This window comes from Amblyomma mixtum, chromosome 3 (assembly GCF_055824585.1).
Source record: "Amblyomma mixtum isolate Tamu chromosome 3, ASM5582458v1, whole genome shotgun sequence".
In the NCBI taxonomy this organism is placed as follows: Eukaryota; Metazoa; Arthropoda; class Arachnida; order Ixodida; family Ixodidae; genus Amblyomma; species Amblyomma mixtum.
Window position 1 is genome coordinate 241,713,647 of NC_143014.1, and position 21,058 is coordinate 241,734,704.

General features: G+C 50.4%; 2 protein-coding genes across 5 annotated transcripts in view; both read right to left on the reverse strand.

Moving 5' to 3' along the window:
* LOC149354180 (uncharacterized) overlaps window positions 1–21,058 on the reverse strand; it is a 320,413-nt gene that overhangs the window by 118,179 nt on the left and 181,176 nt on the right. The gene's annotated exons all lie outside the window — the stretch shown is intronic.
* Window positions 1–21,058, reverse strand: part of LOC149354181 (uncharacterized) — a 99,341-nt gene that overhangs the window by 11,202 nt on the left and 67,081 nt on the right. Inside the window, exon 7 of one of the 2 annotated variants that reach the window (XR_016291219.1) lies at window positions 9,052–9,380. The gene's annotated coding sequence lies outside the window, so the exon portion shown is untranslated. Of the gene's footprint in view, window positions 1–8,849; window positions 9,381–21,058 lie in introns of those variants that run through there. The other variant, XM_089583124.1, reaches the window with a different exon arrangement.

Sequence of the window (21,058 nt, forward strand, 5' to 3'; positions counted from 1 at the left end):
CCCCCTGAAGTTGAGGTTGCTCGCGAATTGCCCGCATTTTCGTTGCTTTGATACAAAATAAACTGCAGGAAAAATTGGGGCGGCGGTACATGCTGAATGTGAGGAAAGGCATGCTCTCGAAAGCAGCGTCGTTCATTGGTTTTTAGAGTGCCGTGCCATGGGATTGAGGCTAAGAACCACTCAGTATCTTCTTCAGCGCTTTAGACGGGTGACTGAAAAAGGCAGCCATTGCTTATGTGTGAAGCCTAAAGTCCGAAGACGACTATAAGCTGGCACTCATGGCATTTTTGACGCGATAACCGCAGGACCGGATGAGATTTCCAACAAAACACTCTAATTTAGATGACCCGTCCATTGAGGCCCTCACTGCCTTTATGAATGATTGATGGAGAGAGGGTGAAATCCCCGCAGCATGGAAACATGCACGCGTGACTTTCATACCGAAGCGAGGCAAACGACTAGCTCTCGAACACCTCCGCCCCATCTCCCTTACTTCCTGTGCTAGGAAACTGATGGAGCACGTCATTCTCAACCGTCTCAATGATTATGTTGAAGATAACCATCTCCTACCTCGCACCGTGATTGGCTTCCGTTCAAATCTCTCTACGCAAGACATTATGCTCCAGCTCTCACGAGAGATACTGCGCCCCTCTATCAGAGCAGGCACAAAGGCTATTCTAGGGCCTAAAGCATTTGACAGCGTCTCGCACGGAGCTATTCTCGCTAACCTCTCCCTACTAAATTCTCGTCACCGTACCTACGAATATATACGCACTTTCCTCTCTGGTTGAACAGCTGAACTTAGCTTTGGCGCTGTCCTCTAAGACCCTATATCAATGGTAGCAATGGCAGCCCCCAGGGATCCGTTCTCTACCTATTTCTTTTAAATGTCGCCTTGCTCACGCTGCCTTCTAAATTAGACGCTATCCAACGTCTATCCCATAGTTTATACGCAGACATTACCCTCTGGGTTTCAACAGGCAACGATGCTGAGGTTGAATCCGCACTTCAACAAGCAGTCGATGTCATTAAGCGCCATGCAGCTGGAGCCGACCTCTCGTGCTCCCTTCAGAAATCCGAGCTGCTGCTCATCCGAGGTCAACCCGGCCTCCACGACCATCCTCCCATCTGCATTACTGATAGTGGCCAGCCCATACGCGAAGTAATTAGGACATTGGCGCTCCTCATTCAGAGCAATCCGAAAAACACCGACGCTCTGGCTAAACTTAGTCTCTGTCTCGCAGGCCATTTGTCTTATTCGTCGCATTGCTAATAAACATACAGGCATGCGAGATGCTGACCTCCGACGTCTTGTTCAGGCATTTGTTATCAGTCGCCTCACATATACCCTCCCTTACCTCTATCTTAGGTGCCAGGAACGGGACCGCGTTGAGTGCCTTATTAGACAGGCATACAGGCGGCTATTCATTTCCCCCACCGGACCCCCACGTATAAACTACTAACATTAGGGGTCTACAACACTGTGACGGAGCTCTCGGAAGCTCATCTGACTTCTCAGTACGGGCGTCTCACCCACACCCCCACGGGACGTCACATACTCGACAAGCTTGTATGGAATACGCTTCGAAACGACCGTCGCCAACAAGGCCCAGCTTCCGCACCATATCCACAGTAACCTTATCGTTACCCCTCTTCCTAAAAACATGAACCCAGAGTATCATGTCGCTCGCCGCAAGGACAGGGCTATGTCTCTGCACAAAAAAGTACTTAACAGATCGGACAGCGGTCTATGTCGATACAACCGAATACCCCGACCGCGAAGATTTTTCACTCGCTGTTGTAAACTACTGTGGACGGTCGCTGGTTGCGTGCTCCATTCCCGTCAGATCGCCTGAAGAGGCCGAGGAGACGTCCATAGTCTTGGCGATGGTCTCCACCTCTGCAGAAACCATCTTCAGCGACTATAAATCTCCGATTCGTAATTTTGCCAAAGGCCGGGTCTCCCCTGTCACCCCCTCTCTCCTCCACTCCACCAACCTCCAACTCCGCCCGATCCAATTGATCTGGGTCCCGCGCACTCATCCCATCCAGGGAACGAGGCGGCCCACAATTATGCCCGAGGATTCGTCGACCAGGATGTGGTGTCGCCCGTCCTGCGGACGGCGAGAGATCGCATGGTTACATTTCTTGATATAACTATACAGTACAGCTTAGGTAGACTTCTATATCCCCCCGCACATAGCTCTCTCACCGAACCCCAAGAGGTTGCGTGGAGGCAACTCCAAACGAACACATTCCCCAACCCCGCGATTTATGCCCCCACATCTCTTTGTGGAGTGCTTCTTTGTCCCTCGATTGAAGCACCCAGGGATAGAATTGGAGAAAACGAATGTCTCAGAGTGATCCCCCCATTAGCGTTCTTATCCTTGGCATAGACTCCACATCGAGAATGAACTTTCGCATACCCTGGGGTCTACTCAACTTCCTGTCATCTATCTGGCCAACATGCCACTCTATCACACATACTCTGGGCTTGCCCTCGGGAATCCCCTCCGCGAGGCTTGCAGCTCTCGAATCCAGACTAGTGAGAGGCCGCATTGCTCAGTTTCGACTCGGTCCCACAGATCCGGGTTGTGACAAGAGCCCTAGAAGTCACCGAACGCCACGGGCTCACGGACACTTGTGGGGGCTATAATCCCACACCGTCAGATTAAAATTTCGCCAACCAAGCGAAAAGGTTCTTTTCCTCTTTTCTTTCCTTTCTTTGCACCAGAGGTGCCCCGTCTGAGACGGTTTTGGTGACTCGAAGGCTGAATGAAGCTCTAGCAGACACTACTCGGCAACAACAGAGAACTTGCGGGGGTATATACTGGAGCTTTATGTACAATAGTTTACATATATACATACAACGTTGAGCAGTGAGCACAACAACGACATGGAACTGGCTAACATTTAGGGGAGGCCCCTACTTGGCATAGCCGAAGATGCGTTACATCTATCTCCGTAGCCCAGAACCCTTTTTCCGGGCTCCGGGACTTAGTTTTCAAGACACATGGGCCCGGCCCACATTCTTCAGCATCCAATCGTGTCCAACTTTTAATACGATTGGTTATTAGCCGTGTGACCCGCCTTCCAATTTCCGTAAGGCACATAACCCTCTCTCAAATACACATAAAAGGACATCATTTTCGGTTAAAACATCGCACATTCCGAGAATGGGCACACAAACGGATTGGCTCCCTGGGTTACGTGCCACGCCCCACACTTCCACTGTATTACAAAAACTCTCTCCCCTATGAAAGAAAACCAAAATACTTAAACAACATAATAAAACACTTCCACTGTACGTCTGTCTTTCCAGTACCCGTGACCTTGACGGTTCTCGGAGCTAGGGCAATTATCGGCCCCAACCCCAGCTGCGACGGTCGCGAACAACACCCGGGAGCGTAGAACCACTTTCCGATACGAGTCGGATCACAATGGACTGCCGACCCCGCAGCCGTCCTCCGGGGTCCGGGCGGCGTCATAACTCAAGCGGCCGTCACCGTCCTTAATTAAGCAGGTGGCTGTGTTCGTTCTGTCCTGTGGCGTCTTGTGCATGCGCCCGTTTCTTGAGACCGAGTTGTCGAGCCTCGGGGCCGTACCGGACGCCAGCCAGCTGCACTGTCGCCCACAACACCCATTCATAAGGACGCGCCCGGCCCCGCTTCGTCTAGCAGTGTTCTCTTTTCAAAAGAAACGCTGTCGAACCTCCGACGAAGCGTTAAGCCCCAACTCCACCGACACTTCCTGGGCGTACGCGCTCAGCGTCGGCGCTCTTGGCGCCGCGCAACGACAGGCGCTGGCAGCAGTACGCATCTCCATGGTACTAGGCGCTGGCTAGCGCTGCCGCACGCTGCTCGCGCTTGTGCTCACGCTGCTGTGTGGTTGCCAGACCTTACAGGCAAATGCTGGCCAAAACAGTCTGACTGCCACAAGCGTTTTCGAGCACATTTCACTCAATCAGCACTCGTCACAAGCAAGATATCGGCTTACCTGTGCTTGGCAGGCTTGGCAGAATCTCCGCTGCCACTTCAAGCCACAATGCTGCCTTTATTAGCTTATTTTTATGGCTTTTGTGCCTCGCCTGCCAGAGCGACGGCCGCCTTTCTACTGCGGCGATCAGACTTTCATTTATTATTTTATTTTGCGACATGGCGCGAACAGCCTCGGCACCAAGCAAAAATGTAGACAGCAATTGAAAAGCGCGCGAAAAGCCGCACCGGATGTCCCGAGAACCGCCAAGAGCGCCGACGCTGAGCGCGTACGCCTAGGAAGGGTCCTTGGAGTTGGGGCTTTAGTGTCTAAATTGGGCCGCAAGTGGTGTTTGTCAAGACGCTGTGAGCCGTCGGCGTACGATGCAGTGGTGGTGTTGACATTTTTATGGCTCTTTCCACGCTGGCGCGAAGCGGTCCCGGCGAGAAACACGCGTCCTTCCCCGAAAGGGGACAATGGGAGGCTTGGGAGAGCCGGCCGCTCCCTCTCTGGCTGCTGCCCGCCTTGAACGCTAACTGCCGCCTCCTGCTTTGCGCCCTCGCCCGAAGAAATAGAAAAAAAAGAAGCCCGAAGAAATAAAGGCGTGCCTAGTAGGCCAGTTCTATTCCCATGAGTTTCATGAGCTATATAAATACATCGAGTTGCTGACCTCCACCATTCGCCTCACCTGTAGGCCGCAGGTCTCCAACTACGGGCGGTCCACACCGCCCCGAATCGTTCCGAATCACAGCGCAGCCATTCGTGTGAAATACCTGGCGCTTGCGCACGATTGTCTAGCTCGGATCCACGCATAGACCCCTGCGGGGGTATCGAACTGAGCGTGCGCTTTCAGTGACCGTTGGGCATATGTTTATGTTCGGCCTGTTGCTACAGCAAGTCTCCAAGATAACTTCGCGGTTCGTTATTTCAGCACGGATCACAAACGCTTGTACTGGTGGGCACACGCTGCGCTCGCATTTTTAGAAACAGTGCGGAGGTGTGAGGAGCGCTTGTGTGTACGCATGCATGCGTGGTTATACGCACAGCCCAGGTCATGAAGCCATTGTATTTTCTCATTTACATTTAATTTCAAATCAGCATGTCGGCGGAGGCTCTACGAAATTTCACGTACGCGGGGATCGGCGCTGGATAAAGGGGGGGGGGGGGGGGTGTGCTGCAACCAACGGCCTCACTTCCGACGGCAGGAAAAGGGGCCAATTTATTCTAACCAACTTAGTATATGGAACCACGGGCAATGGAACTTCGAGTCATACGTATGAAGCGAGAAAACCAGAACGAGGAGGCGCGCCCCCCAGATAATGTAACTTCGTTTAGCCGAATGATTTGGGGGGAGCTTGTTCAGCTGCAAAAAATTGGCAGTGGTTTAGCTCTGGTTAGACCTGGAGGATTGCGAAAGCAACGAGGTGAGAGAGAGAGGCGATGGAGAGCGCGCGGCAGCGGCGCCGGCCCCGGCACGCTAGCTATGCGCCGCTACTGCGCATGCGCAACTGGCGAGCGCGGCGGCGGCCCCTCTGAGTCATCCGCGCAGCGACGGCGGCGGCGCGCCAGCTGTGCGCCGTGTGACGTCACGGCTCCTCGCGCATGCGCAGTATGGCCTTTCGTCAGCTCCGCGAAATGGCTCGGTGACTCGCGTAGTGTTGCTTTTGCAACAAAAGACTGCACAAGAGAATCCGAACTCTATAATAGCCACGATAATGCCGCCACCAACGCAAAGAAAAAAATGCACAGCGGGCCGAACGGCCGAACATTTTGACGAGTGGCACTAGCGTCCCCTGCTGCCAAAAAAGCAAAACTGGGCACAGCGATCTCCGCGCGTCTGAAATCAACGATACCGAACTCTGAACAACAAGCACCAACACTTCGACGAAACCGCCGCTACAGCAGGCCGGAATACACCGATCTAATTGGGAATAGACGAAATGACGTTAAATTAGCGAGCGCTCTTTTCTTGGGGCCCGGATGGTAGTGAACGTCTCGGGATCGCCGCCACGATTGTAAGTAGCGAAGAATCAGCGAAGCGCCGGCAGTTCTATCTTGACGCAAGGTTGCAAATTGTCAGTGCTGTCGTGAGTGGCCGTAAAAACAAAGAAATTGCAGAGGAGTACGGAATCAGTGCATCGACGTTGCCAACATTCCTTAAAGACAAGGACAAGGTAGAAGCGCAGGGCAACGTCAGACGGAACCGTCACTCAAGCGGATTCTAGCAGAAACTTTGCATGATCTTGACGCCACAATCAACACGTGGTTCGCAGATGTACTCGCGAAAATAATTCCTGTCAGCGCGCCTTCGGTCTGCGAGAAAGCCAAGCAGTTTCCTTTGACATTCGCTTTTGAAAAGACGTTAAAGACAACCAGCGGATGTCATGAGTTTCAAGCAACGCCATGGCATCGTTTTCAAAACCATAGCGGAAGAAAAAGCCGACGCGCCACACGATATTGCCGAGAACTGGCTCGATTCAGAGCTGCTGAAGATGCTGCAGGAGCCCAGACATGAAGCTGTATTTAACGTTGACGAAACCACCTTTTTTTTAGCTGCTTCCTGAGAAGACACGCTGCGCGAAGGCAGACCGTTACGAAGGCGACAAGAAGTCGGAGCAGTGATTGACCGTGCTGTTTTGTTGTAACGCTGCAGGTATACGGAGAAGCTGAAGCCACGGGTGGTCGGGAACTTTGTGAAACCCGGTGCTTCAAAGGCGCCGCGTAGCCTTCTGGATGACTATGTGGATAACAAAGAAGGCTAGATGATGGCGGAGTTGTTTCAAGCCTGGCTTTTGTAGAAGGAGGAAAAAATGCGACTGGGGAACCGAAAGACTGCCCTCGGTATCGACAACTATGCCGCACATAATAAGACCCCGGTGGTAGAGGACGTGAATGGAATTGTTTATCTGACACCGAGCTGCTCCTCCCTGTTTCAGCCGTTAGATCAAGGCATAATATAGTCTGTTTCGGCACCCTACTGCACAAGGATGCTGCAGATAATTCTGCTAAACTTCGAGAACAAGGTTGAACTGCAACTTAAATTGGAATGTTTACGAGTCCTTGGTGGACCGTGCCACCAGAGCTAGTGCGTATAATTGCTGGCGGAAGGTTTGATTTTTTAGAGCTCAGGACAGCGCTAGCAACGCGCTTGACAAGCGTGCTTATGACAGCGATAGTTCCAGACCTGCTGTACAGCTCCAGGGATCACTCAACCCCTACGCCGCTTCTTCCAACACAGAAAGAGGTGTGACCGCTGAGGATTACGTCGCGGTTGACGACGACATGATCATATGCTTGGAAATGGCGACTGATGACATCATCCAAGCCATCAAAGACGGGAAGGAGGCGAAGGCTGACGAATACAGCAGTGCTGAAGAGCCCGCAGGCGAAATAAAAATTTACAATGGAGGCAATACCAGCATTCCACGCACTGCAGCTGTACAGGCGGGGACAAAATAAACGGAGCACGCAACTGTCTTCGAATATTTTTCACGTGTCACCTAATTGAAATTTCCAGCAGTGGTGCGCGCATGCTGGTAGCGGAGGTTGGTGGGCTTTCTTGTAGACAAACAACGCTTCTTCGTTACCAATGGAGAAGGCGTGATTGCACTTCGAACGGAATAGCGTGCTCCGTTTACTTATGGCCGCGCCTGTATATTGCGTCGCCCCAGGATTCGCGGCGGCGCATGGCGTGAACCTCGATGTCATAAGATCGGCTGCAGTTGCACATTCCATCACACAAAGTGTCCAAAAGAAAGTTAGCGACTTCTTTCCCATTAAGGATCTCTCCAATTCACTTTAAACCGAGGTTTCATTTTGCGGAACATGCTTAGCTTGATGTGTTGCGTACGATACGGTGCCCGACCTTTACGACGAAGTGACCTGTATAACAAAGGACTTTGGGCGTCCTGAGCGCTTCGTTATTAAGCCGTTCGACTATATAAGCGTCGTCTGTCTGCAGCCCATTCCTAAGTTGTACGAAGCGATCTTGAATAGCGCTGGCCTTTTTACCACTATCATACCAACTCGTGGTTTCAAGTGCAGCTTTCTTGGAGATCACTTTTAATTGTGACGCAAGTGTGGAATATTGTAACATACTATTATGAACGTATTGATGGTAACGGTCTAACCTTCCGATTCGTAGCATAATGTTGCTTTTAAAATTTGTCCTGTGCTGGCACGGAGTAGTAAATACTGCGAAAGAAAAACAGTGGGTGCATTTCTGAGAATAAATAGCAAAACCCCCAAGCGTCCGGAAGAGGGATTTACGTATGCATTGATTGCTGTTATGCAATCTTATGATATGTGAAAAAAATTGGATTAATAAAAAACAATTAAGCCGTCGAAAAAATTGCGCTTGGCCAGAATTTCTGGGTGTGTTATCGTGGGACGGCAATATAGTAAACATATGCGCCATCTCGAGAGGTTTAACATGGATATGCTTGGTTACTGCTGATATTGGTTTTATTGGTTCCATCCGCGGTTTCTTTCCTTGTGTTTTGTTTCTCATGTTGAGGTATATACCGCATTACTACAATAAAACCAGGAGTTGATAGTCAGCGCCCGTGTCATGCCCCTTCTGTCTTAATCGTGGCTCTGCGCTGTTTCTTCATTATCCATCTGAACCAACTGGACCAGCTGAACTATCCAGTGGGATTTATTCTTCATAAAATGGTTGGGTTGATAAGGGCTCATCCAATATTCCCATCATTAATGCAACGGGCCATGTTTTGAGACATTGTACGAAGAGTTTTTTACATCAATGGATCCCGCCTCGTTCCACGAAGTCCATCGTTAGTATTCTAGCCGCAGGTATTGCTTCTTGCGAAATGTACAATGCCTATTTTTTCTAAATTTTCGGTTAGAAAAGAAATTTAAGGGATTATTCTTGGCGCGTGCGACGCAAATTTTGGTTTTCTTCGTCCCTCACCTGTGAGTTCTTTTCTGCAGCAAGACCCAAAGCGTCGTGCAAGACACCGGTGGGATGCACCGCAGTAGCTCCTGCCTGTTCTCGTTTGCTGTCACAATTAACTAATATGGAGGAGGAAAACTTCAAGGAATGTCCAGAGCACTCACGAAGTCCGGATCGGTGGCCGGCGCAGCAAGCCGGATGGCACGCACGGAGGCACCTTGGCACACGGCAGTGCTTGTTCCCGGTCCCGTTGCGACGCCAGCGCCACGTAGGGAACGGCTGCGTGCCAGCGCCTCCAGTATCTCAGCCGGCGCTGTATAGCTCTCTACTGCTAGATTTGATGTCAGCGGGCACCTATACGTCTTGCTGGCGGTGACTCGGTGACTGCTGATGGAGAGGACGATGCATGGTGTGGCTTCTTTTCCGGGCATGTCCCATCGACGGGGACGGCGGCTCATGGTCACTATGCCTTTCGCATACGAACAAAAACGACCTGGAAATTTGAACAGACCCACATGAGTGCACTCTAACAATTGAGCTCATCTGCTGGCACAGCTAATGAGCTTTCTTTAATTTAAAGCACCGTTCAAGGCAAACAAAGGTTCAACCTTGACTGGTAGGATAGCGTTTCGGAATAACGAGTTAGTCACAACAAAAAACAGAGCTTTGGTATAAGCTATAGGAATAACGTCGAAGTCAAGAGGCCACAGGAAAGAAGCCAGAGTGTGAACGCTGTGCTGGGTATACAAAAAAAAAAGAATGAAGTGCACTGTGTGGTGCTTTGAAAAGGACGCATAGAGTGCTGTGTGATCAGTATGGATGCGGACTGTACGGGTCGAATGGCGCTAAAAACTGAGACGGACCGATCGAGGCACACCGCCTATGCGGCTGGCTGGCTATGCGACTGGCAGCACTGTCTGAGCAGCGACAGGTGGGCATTGAGTCCAAATGCAAGTGCATGTATTTTTTTTCTTCATGCAATAAGACGCTATTCCCGCATCGCCACCGGCCCGATTTTAATTCCATTTCAGAGTTCCCGCCGCGGCCGTAGAAATAAAACGTGCCGCGGGGTGCCCCGCGTCCGATCCAGGCTTCCCGCTCGGCTGAAGGTATACTGAGTTTACGCGCCTGCATGACCAAACCAAGTCGGGCGCACTCAGCGCGGATAAGAATAACCTTCGCAGGCGCATCTTTTCGGTTTCGCAGCGCCTCGGAAAAATCGCAGCGCCATTATGCAGATGAGGTTCCAAATATAAAGATTTAGCAGTAACGCGATCCACCAGCGCGATTCGGTTGCGCGAGGGAAACCTTAGGAAAACCAGCGTTCTTTAAATTTTAGTAAGCGCTGTCGCCTTCCATGAGCCCAGGAAAGCAAAGCCCTGATCTATATCGTTACCCTGGGGTTTGAACACCAACGGGTACCCTAGGCCAGAGAAAAAATTTAATTACCCGGAACATTACCGTTAAGAAAAAAATGGCTGGTGGTTTAGAATCGCTGGACAGAATTTTGTGCGAAAGCAAGGTTTTTTTTCAGGTGGACACCGCCGCCACCGGCCTCAAGGCGCTATTGAGGTGTCCATTGACACAGAGAGCCACATATGCGGCTTCCCTTTCCTCAAAATCAAATTTTGATTTTGAGGAAAATCAATTTTTAACACTCATGTGTTAAATTTTTTTTTTACTTGTTACATATTGTATAACCTTTTCGACGCCCCTTACCTGTTGTACATTTCTATTCCTTTTCACTGTTATTTTTTTTCTTTCTTTGTAGCGTTCTTGTCTTGTTGGTACAAATCTTGAGTTTGCTCCCCCCTTATGTAATGCCTTCGGGCCTTTAAGGGAAAAATAAATGAAATGAAATGAAATCAAATCAAATCAAAACCCTCCATTGGTTCTGAGAAATGAAAAGGCGCATAACTGCCTCAATTTGCAGGTGAACGCTACCACACACCCACAGAGCGATTAAGATGTCCACTGACAAAGTAGCCCAGCCATTTCGCGGAGGTGACGCAAGTCCATACTGCGCATGCGCGAGGAGGGCGCACAGCTGGCGCGCCGGCGCCGGGCTCGCCAGTTGCCCATGCGCAGTAGCGGCGCATTGCTAGCGTGCCGGGGCCGCTGCCGCGCGCTCTCCATCGTCTCTCTCTCTCTATCTCCCTCCTCGTTGCATTCGCAATCCACCAGGTTTAAACAGAGCTAAACCACTGCCAATTTTTAGCTCACATTCGCGGAAACTCCGGGGAACATCGTCACGCACTGAAGGAGAACACGAAGCCGAACCAGAAGAATATGAGACCGAACCTGAAATAAAATGAACACGAACTCGTGCGAAACACTCCTGGCTTTTCCGTCAGAATGGGAGGGAACAGAAAAAAAAAACTACGATGTGAAGCGCCAGCAGTGCAAATAGATCAGCGTCGCTTCCCGCCGCATTATGGCACTCTGGTGGTGGTAAAACTTTATTTCCCACAGTAGGGGTCCTGAAGGACACTCGGCTAGGCGCCAGGTGTAGAGGGCAGCTCCCACGTAGGCACAGAGAGCCCGAAGCTCTCCGCCGCCGCGCGGGCCTCCTGGACAGCCCGAAGCTGGTCGTGAAGTGAAGCACTTTTTAGTACTTTTTCCCAATGTTCCTTGTTCTGGGCGTAGGCGTCACTTGATGCACAACCAAGCACATCGACCCAGACTACGACGGACAACATGTGTGTGACCAGTGCAGTGAACGTGTAGACTTGACCCATATGGCACTCCATCATCGCAGCATTTTACGCTGAGCTTTGCGTATCGTTGTCTTCATGCTTAATCGCAAATTGTGGGTCTCAAATTCCGAAGCTTCAAAGGGGCAATATGGGACCCCGTATAGTGGAGGGCTGCGAATTAATTTAGACCTCCTGTGGTTCAATAACATGCGCTAATATCGCGGATCACACGGGTGCCCTTCGCATATCGCCTCGATCGAAACGCGGCTACTGCGGCCGGGGACATCTTATCCGTTCGGTCTGCGCCGGGAATTCTTGCGACGACCGCTAAGAGAAAGTTTGGTTTTGATGAAAGGAGAGGCGCGGCATCTTATGCACTGTTCAGTGTACAGCTCACGCGGCGTGGAGAATGACATGAAGAACGGAGTGGAAGAAGAATAAAGGGAAGAATGAAGAACACGAAATGCAGGATTCCTGAAAGATCTGGACCACTTATGGTTCCACTGCACAACCGAGACCACAAGTTGCGTCGACGGATTAATCGGCGAAGCGGCGGCGTCCGGCCGAGGCGAACCTCCCAGCGTTCTGTACGTGCTGGCGCCACCCGGTCTTCTTCGGCACGTGGCGAGCGCTGGTCACGCGCGTCGCCACACACAAAGAGCGGGGAAGGAAGCCGCCGATCGCGCTTGAGGTCGCAAAAAAGGGTCCAAAAACAAAAATGGTTAATGTCGGCGGCTATTCAAGACTTCATTGCGGGTACCAACTTATATGAGCAGTTATATAATACGTTCAGGGTGTCGAACCGGAACCGAACCCGAACCCGGAACCGAACCCGAATTTTCGCCCGGAACCGGAACCGAACCGAACCCATAATTTTTTCGCCATCTTGGAACTGAACCCGAACCGGAACGATTCAAAGGAACCGTTCCGAACCGGTTCGGGACCCGGTTCATCCCCACTTTTGTTGCATCTCGGCATATTTCTTGTTTTCGGACAAAATGAGATGATCTAGCGCATAGACTTACCCACCCGTAGCTGTCTGCGCTGGGAAGTGCGAAAATGGTACCTAGTATATGCGACAGCAAACTTATAGGAAGTCTGGTGCCTGGGAAGAAGCCTAATTGACGCTTCTGTAATGTACTACCGCCAATTCTTTGTACTTCAGGTTTGTGTGAAACTTGAGTTATTATTCCTCCCTTTTTATATATTTGCGTAAATATTTAATCAAATTGTTAGGACTGCTCTAACTCAACAAAGTACTATAGACACCACATTTTTGCTTGCGTGCTTTTTTCTTTCAAACCATGCGTCAGACATTCATGTACACGCAGCACCGCATGGTATTTCACCAACACATACTAAATAATTTGTAGTTGAATTTCTTCACGACCCTGTTTCGATTTCACCAACATAACGATGGCTGTGACGAGCAGAGGAAATTAGGATTCATATTTGCTAGCGCTTAGTGAACACACGGGACAAGAACACAAATACACAGGACAGACGCTAGTCCTGTACACAGGACTAGCGTCTGTCCTGTGCATTTGTGTTCTTGTCCCGTGTGTTCACTAAGCGCTCGCAAATATGAATCCAAATTCTTTCCAACAAGCCCAAGCTTCCGCCTTAATAAGAGGAAATTAGGTCGCGTGAGGTGCAATAAAACGGCAATATAAGTGCTGATACGTCGTTCGTTGTTATTATAGGTATTGAAGCCGGCTGATTTAAGTGCTATAGTGGATCAAAACAACGTTTCAGCGTTTGTATTAGTTTTCCCGTGTCTCACGTGACCTAATGTTGAACTTACATCACAGCCATCATTCGGTTGATGAAACCGAGACGGCATGGGAGAAAAAAAATATTTTCTAAATTATTTAGTGGCAGTAGGCGAATACCACACGGTGGTCCATGTATTCTAATATCTATGGTGTCATTTGAATGGAGAAAACACGCAATAAAACTGGGTGCTATAGTTATTTAACCACCGATTGAGAACGCCTTCCTTTTCTTTGCGTCATTTCCCACAAATAGATGAAATATTAGCGCGAGGATCCAACAACGTTGTCATGGTGGTTTTTGAGGAAAGGAAATGGCGCAGTAACTGTCTCACTTCGTGATGGACACCGGGTGGTGGTAGTGGTGGAAAACATTTATGTACAGGTATAATACAGGAGGTTATGCATGAGCTGACCCAGAGGGGGCCAGCCCTTACAAATACTAGGTGGAGGTCCCTAGTTCGGAACCCCAGTGGCATCGGCCGCCGCCCAGGCTCGCGCGACCAAGGCCCGTTGGGCCTGCAGGTTAGAGCAGCCGAGCAGGGTCGCCTCCCAGTCCTCCCGGGTTGGGTTGGGGTGAGGGGGGATAGCAGGGTTGGAGGGGCAGGCCCACACCATGTGATAGGTGTCCGAAGACTTCTCCGCACAGTGCGGACAGCTGCCCGAGAAAGAAGGGTCGAAGTGTTTCAGAGCTGCCGGGCACAGCAAAGTATTAGTATACAGGCGGAGCAGAAGCCGCTCCTCCGCCTTTGACAGACCTTTACACGGGCGGGGATAAAGCCTATGGCCAGATTGATAGAGTAAAACGATGTCTTTGAATGTGTAAGCTGGAATAAATTCGAGTTCCTGATCGTCAGGGTCGGAGGGGAATGTCCGGTGAGAGAGCGCGCGGGCGGCGGCGTCAGCTGCCTCATTTCCCTCAAGGCCCATGTGAGCGGGAGCCCAAACGATACGCCGGTGCGCGGGGTCACCGGTGTAGACGCTGTTTTGAAGAATGCGGTAGGCTAGATACGGTACCCAGCCCTGCTCGACGTTCCGACATGCCCCTCGCGAGTCGGAAATAATTGTTTTTGAATTGGAATCAGATGCAGCCAACGCAATGGCGACCTCCTCCGCGTGTGTTATGTCACGGGCTCGGAAAGTAAGACCGTTCACTGTTTTGGATTGGTGGACGACTGCGGCTGTGTACCATCCCCCATGGTGGGGGCCTGAGGCATCCACGTAGAATACGCCGGGTTCCGGGGCCGGGTTCGAACCCCGGTACACCGAATAAGTAACCGAGCGCCCTAACCACTGAGCCACCGCAGTGGGTACTGCAACATTTACTTTTGTAGGCGCTCATTGTCTCACACAGCAGGTTCTAAATAAAACCCCTCACGATGTTGGGCAATAAAGAAAAAAAAATGGCTCAATGGCTGTGGAGCTCGGCTGCTGATTCCAAAAATAAAAAAACCAGCGTGCTCTGCCGCACGCCGAAAATCCCCAGCTGGTCTCCGTTAAACAGGAGCCCTCCCCTACACCGTCTGTTGCATAGCCCCAATGTCTACTCGACTCGTTATACCCGAGATATTACTACTAGTATTACCAAAAGAACGATGTATAAATTGGTGCAGCTCCTTTTTTTTTAGAATCCGCATATTCTTGTTTGCGCGCGACGGAAATATGCAACGAAAGGCGGGTTCTTGTCAACGGTGGAGATGTACTAATAAGAAAAAAATTAAATACCGAATACCCAGCAACGCGGAAATGCATGCGCTCGCTTGCATGCAATAGTGAATACGCCCAGAAAGATCCTACTGCGATGAAATGTAACTGCGATGAAGTGATTTCGTTATGTCGATTCGCTGAAATCGTTCTGCTTCTAAGAAAAAATTGCTGCCAGTCGCCAGTGCGCGGCTCCATCCGCTGTTCTCGCACTGCTCGATCTTGAATTCTCTGTCTGGCGACTTATGATTGTTGGAGTTTTTTTTCGTACAACGCTTGGGCGACTCAATACGTTGAGCCTTCACAACAATCTGCCTGGGCTATACGAGTACAGGTGGGTGATGGGGGGTGGGGAGATGGGTGAAAGTTTTTGAAGGTGCATTTTTACCAGTGAATGCACGGATGTGCGCCCACCGGAGTGTGCATCAATGATGCAGGCTGCCCGCACGCACCCCCCCCCCCCCCCACACACACACACGCACACACAGCGCGATTATTTTTGGGAAAGCAAGCTATACTGTTAACGCAATAAAAAGAACAACTAAAAGAGTATGAATACTCTATCTTCTGACTCCGAGTGGGATTCATACCAATGGCGGCGCAACAGAAAACTCTCGTTACAGATGCTTTAGTCTACTCGGTCATCTTCTAGGCTTTTTTTTATGGTTGTTGCATGGAATATTTGGAACCTCTCTGACCCTCCTCATGCCTAACTTGACCGCGTCGAATTCAGCGATCTCGGCATGAGGCCTCATGCCACCATAACTACTTTTCTCCACCCGCACATCAAAATTCCAGACGGTGCACACGTCAAGAAAGGGGAACCAGTCAGAAGGTTGAACTTGCGCAGCATATTCCTCCTGCGTTAAAGTGCACTGTTGTCTGAACAGTGACCTCGTTGAACGCGGTGGTTCTGCGTGTTCATCCATCATGCGGGTTTTCCACACGCTAAGCGGTCCTATCAACACGGTCCTATCAGCACGCAATTCCGGAGTTTTTCATCGCAGACATAAATGTTTTAAAGAAATGTATGATGTCAATTGGTTTTTTAAGACACTGCTTAAGTATGTCCCAAAAGAACACAGCATCACGACAAAATATTATTTTATTTGTCAAATTGTCTCTCTTTGCTCGCACAGATAGAAATGCACTGACCACGGCCCAAACGTCCCTTCGGCGCGAAGGTTCGTCCTAACATGTAAGGTCCATGTCTGAAGCGTGGAAAAGGTTTTTGTGGCCGATTGAAACTACAGTCGAGCCCACTTATAACGAAGCTGACGGTCACGCGGCTTCCGTTCGTTATATCCGATGTTCGTAGCAAGTGGATTTTTCGTACAACATCCAAAAATACTAATGCCGCTAAAAGTGGCGTTTATTATAAAACTGCGTTATGCGCGCCTACTTGTGCAAAGTAGAAGCCTCTAGCTTCTTTTTAAAGGCTATCTAGGGTGGTCATTTAATCCTCGTCGAGACCTTGCTGCCAACTATCAAATTTAGGGACGAGGTATAACTAATCATGGATGAAGTGTGCATGGCAACTGGCGGCAGGTCGGCCACTTAAATGAGATTCCTGGCAGTAGAGAAAGCTCGCACTTGGTGTTCAACGTCTCCGTCAGAAGAGGCGCTTCTGCGATTTTGTGGTCCGCAGGAACGTAGTTATCCGAGGAAACATCTGGTCGGCTATGGATCAACGAAGTGTTGCCAGAAATGTGCCTGCGTCTGGTCACGTGTGTTTTCAAGCTGTTTCTGTCGTTCCTGGGCTGGTGAGGCGACGAAGTAGCGCAGCGCTTGTGGCGCAGAATGCATCCGTTCCACTGTCCGCTGTATGACAACGCCTGCACATGGTAGCGGCGCAAAAAGTGGCGACGACTGGGCAGGCTATGCATACCACGTGACCGGCATGGCCAGCAAGGATTTCAAAATTATCAAATCCCTGCTGTTAGTTGATCCGCGACCACGGTCAGTAGCTTTGCTTTCGACGGTGCCCCCGTCTCAGGCGCACCGCGCTTCTTCCATTCGGTATGCTTTGCCGAGCCGGCGAACGCGTAGGCAATGATTGCCCTCGTAGGCCATCGACGCGGGTTTTCTCGCGAGCATGTCCAGAAAAGACAGGAGAGCGCTTACTCGCCTATGAAGCATAGCTGCCAGAAAGGGGTGGTTCGTAGTTTTTAAAATAAATGCCTGAAACAAGTTGGTGGACAAATGGTGCACGCCAGATTAACCACTCTTTATCACTCTATCAAGGGCGCAAAAAATTATGTTGACGCAAAGGTTCTCTTTGATAGCGCCCAGGAAAAGTCGCAAACATTCAAAGTAGTGCAAGTATATCTTCTTCCTCGCACAATGCTGCACTTGCAAGAATGTTGGAGCTCAACGTCGCAACAAACATGTTATCAATTTGTTTGGTTTATTAGATTTTAACGTTCCAAAGCGACTCAGGCTATGAGGGACGCCGTAGTGAAGGGCTGCGGAAATTTCGACCACCTGCGGTTCTTTAACGTGCACTGACATCGCACAGTACAAAAGCCTCTAGAACTTCGCCTTCATCGAAATTCGCCCGCCGCGGCCGGGATCGAACCCACGTCTTTGGGGTCAGCAGCCGAGCGCCGTAACCACTGAGCCACCGCGGCGGGGCTGTTGACAATTTGTGTTCGTGCAAAAACGAAGCGTTCTCAACCCATCAAAGCGTGTGCTTTTATGATACTATTTTTATCAGAAGAGAGGAGGTTGACCTCATCATAATAAGTCAATTTCGTAATTTCTTACTGTACAATAGTGAGAAGCCACGATTAGCTGTGTTTTTGAAGATACTGAGCTATAGGAGTTCGGGATATATAACGTGAGTCACAAAAGCGGTGTCGAATAGGTGATTTAAATAAATTATATTTGGTTAGTTCTGGATGTTAGAGAGAGCCTGTGCTCCCACGAGGCTCTCGTTTGGCGGCGTATGGGCGGTGGAGGGATTCTCGCACATTTTCTTACCATGTAGTAAAGGAGGGGGGGGACTGGCAAGTCGTTTTCGGGGCGACGGAATGATGTCCGTCTGTATGTAGGTACCAACACATGGCAGTTTCGTTTCTCAGTAGTGCGCGGGAACGTAGAGGGCGCGTGCGGTGGCAGTCTTGGGGCCCTGTAAGTAAACTGCGTACGAGAAAGTCCCAACTGACGCAAGCTTCAAGGCAGACTTATTACTCGCGTGACGGGGTCTCCCAAACTGCTCAAGCAGGAGGGTCTTGTAGATGCAAAATCCACCTACTTTCGCCTTACACCTCATAAGGTGGATTATAGCGTATACATAGCCGATTTTCATTTTCGATTTCTCCACTCGCGTGACTTCCCCCTCGGCAACAAGGGCACCCCGCAGGGATCGGTCCTGTCACCCTTTCTCTTCAACGTTGCAATGTTGAAACTTCCACACCAATTAGCGCATATCCCGCAACTCCACCACAACCTCTATGCTTACGATATCACCTTGTGGACCGCCGAGGGCAGTGATGCCGAAATCGAAGAGAGACTCCAGCGTGCCATCGATATCGTGGGAGCTATGTAGATCCCAGGGGGTGCGGTGCTCTCCAGCCAAATCTGAATTTCTCACATACCGCAAAATCAGATCCCTTGCGCAACCCCCACCGGCCATCGAACTCAGTATTTGTAGAGTCCCCATTCCTCGAGTACCCAAAATTAAAATCTTGGGCCTAATTCTACAAGAACACGGCTTCAATGGTGACGTAATTCAGAAGCTTCAGGGAACCTCGCAGCAAATTATGCGACTCATTCGCCGCATTAGTAACCGCCACTCGGGCTTGAAGGAAAGCAATACTCTCCGTTTAGTACAAGCCTTTGTGATCAGCCGCATCGCTTACGTATGCCCTTACCTACATCTCAAGTCAGCTGAAAAAGAGAAAGTGGAAGCCATAATCAGAAAATGCGTCAAACAGGCAGTTGGGCTACCCATGCACACAGCGACTGAGAAAGTCTTAGGTCTCGGTCTTCATAACACCCTAAGTGAGATTATTGAAGCGGTAACCGTCTCGCAGTACGAACGACTAACGGCCACCCCAACTGGCAGACACATTCTGTCCACACTCGGCATAACATACGAACGACAAGGCGGACCAACAACTGACCTTCCCAAACATATACGCCAGCTTCTGGTCATTCCTGCACTACCTCGGAACATGCACCCCGATTTCCACGCTGAACGTCGTGCAGAGAGAGCCAAACCATTAGGCAAACGCTTCCTTAATGATACCTCTGTGGTATATGTTGATGCAGCAGATTCTTCGGCTGACAAGATGGTAGCTGTGGTCACCACGGAATGTGGTACACTCATAACGGGGGGCACTATACGCACTCAGCACACACATGTTGGAGAAGAAACAGCCATTGCTCTAGCCATTGCGGGAACCTCGGCAGAAACCATTGTCAGCGACTCAAAATTGGCAATACGTACTTACACGTTTGGAAGAATCTCTCCACAAGCAGCACGGATTCTGCTAAATTATCAGCCCACGCGGCGCATTCGCCTAATCTGGACGCCTGCTCATGCCTCCCTTGCTGGTAATGAGGCGGCTCATAACCTAGCTCGAGAACTATCCCTCCGAGCTGGGTCGTGCAGTACACCCGCCCTATACTCTTGCAAGAACAGGTTGTTTTCTTACAGAGAAATCCTGCAGCACTACAGGCTTGCAAGACTCAGATTTCCCCCAGCAGATAAAATGCTTTCCAAGCAACAGGCGAAAGCCTGGCGTAAACTTCAAACTAAAACCTATCCAAATCCCCAATTGTGTAGCTTCTATTCGGATGGACTGTACTCAGACAAATGCAAAAATTGTGGTGCCAAAGCCGATCTAAATCATATGATCTGGAACTGCCCGCAGTCCCTACCCGCGAGTCGCTTCATTACCGACTCTGATCATTGGGAGGCTCTATTGCTCAGCCCTGACCCGGGGACACAGATCAAGCTCCTCCAGCTGGCTGAAGACGCCGCCCAAGGGATAGCGGCCGCCGTTTAAGCGGGGGGCGACTTCGGGTCGCTCCTCTATATCCGCTGGAAATAAAGTTCCACGGCCGCCGTTTAAGCGGGGGACGACTTCGGGTCGCTCCTCTATATCCGCTGGAAATAAAGTTCCATCACCACCACCACGCTGTCAACTCAGGTGATGCACGCGCTCCGTGGCCACGCGCGACTCTGCCTCTTTTCATTATTCATTAAACTTGCAAGCTGGGAACACAAGCTCGCTTTATTTCATTATCATCATTATGCGTGCCTAATATCTTTATTTGCAAAATTTTCATACGGCAACCCTGGCTCATGTGCTAACACGACTGTAAAGCACTCACGGCGTGATGATGATGATTAACCACGGATGTAGGAGGCCCCCTCCTCCCTGGCCCTGGCACGCTGGCTTAGGGGCCGATGGCCGGGACCTCCGCGACTATAGACTGGCGAAGATACGTTGGATCTTCGCGGCTTCAGCAGCCAGTCGGACAGCTCGTTGCTTGTCGGCGGGGGCCGCGCTCCGCAGCAGGGCCCCCAGGCTTCTCTACTTTCAATGTTGACCCCAGCGCCCAGGGATCCGGGGCATTACCAAATTATGTGGTCGCGGGTTCCCCTCGCTCCAAAGGTCTTACATCTATTACCTTACCTGTCGGCTACCTTGGTGCGAACAAACCGGGAGGGGTTTGAAAAATTTTTGACCTATAATTGTGGCCAGGCGACGGCCTCTTTATTGTTGGCTCCGGTGGAGGCACTAGACGTCTTCCTAACCCAAAGGTCTGCCAGGAGATGAACAAACGTACGCTTGCTACCACTCACGGCGTGTTTGGCGTGGTGACGCTATGTATTCATACCAGACCCTGCTTAACGCTTTAATTGTTGCAGCGTGTTTGGAAGCAACTGTAAAGGTGTTAGACGGACCAAATTATCAAAACAATGAAATGGGCACCGTCCCCACCCGAAATCTACTCTCATTAAGCAGGAGCTTTCGGATCCATCT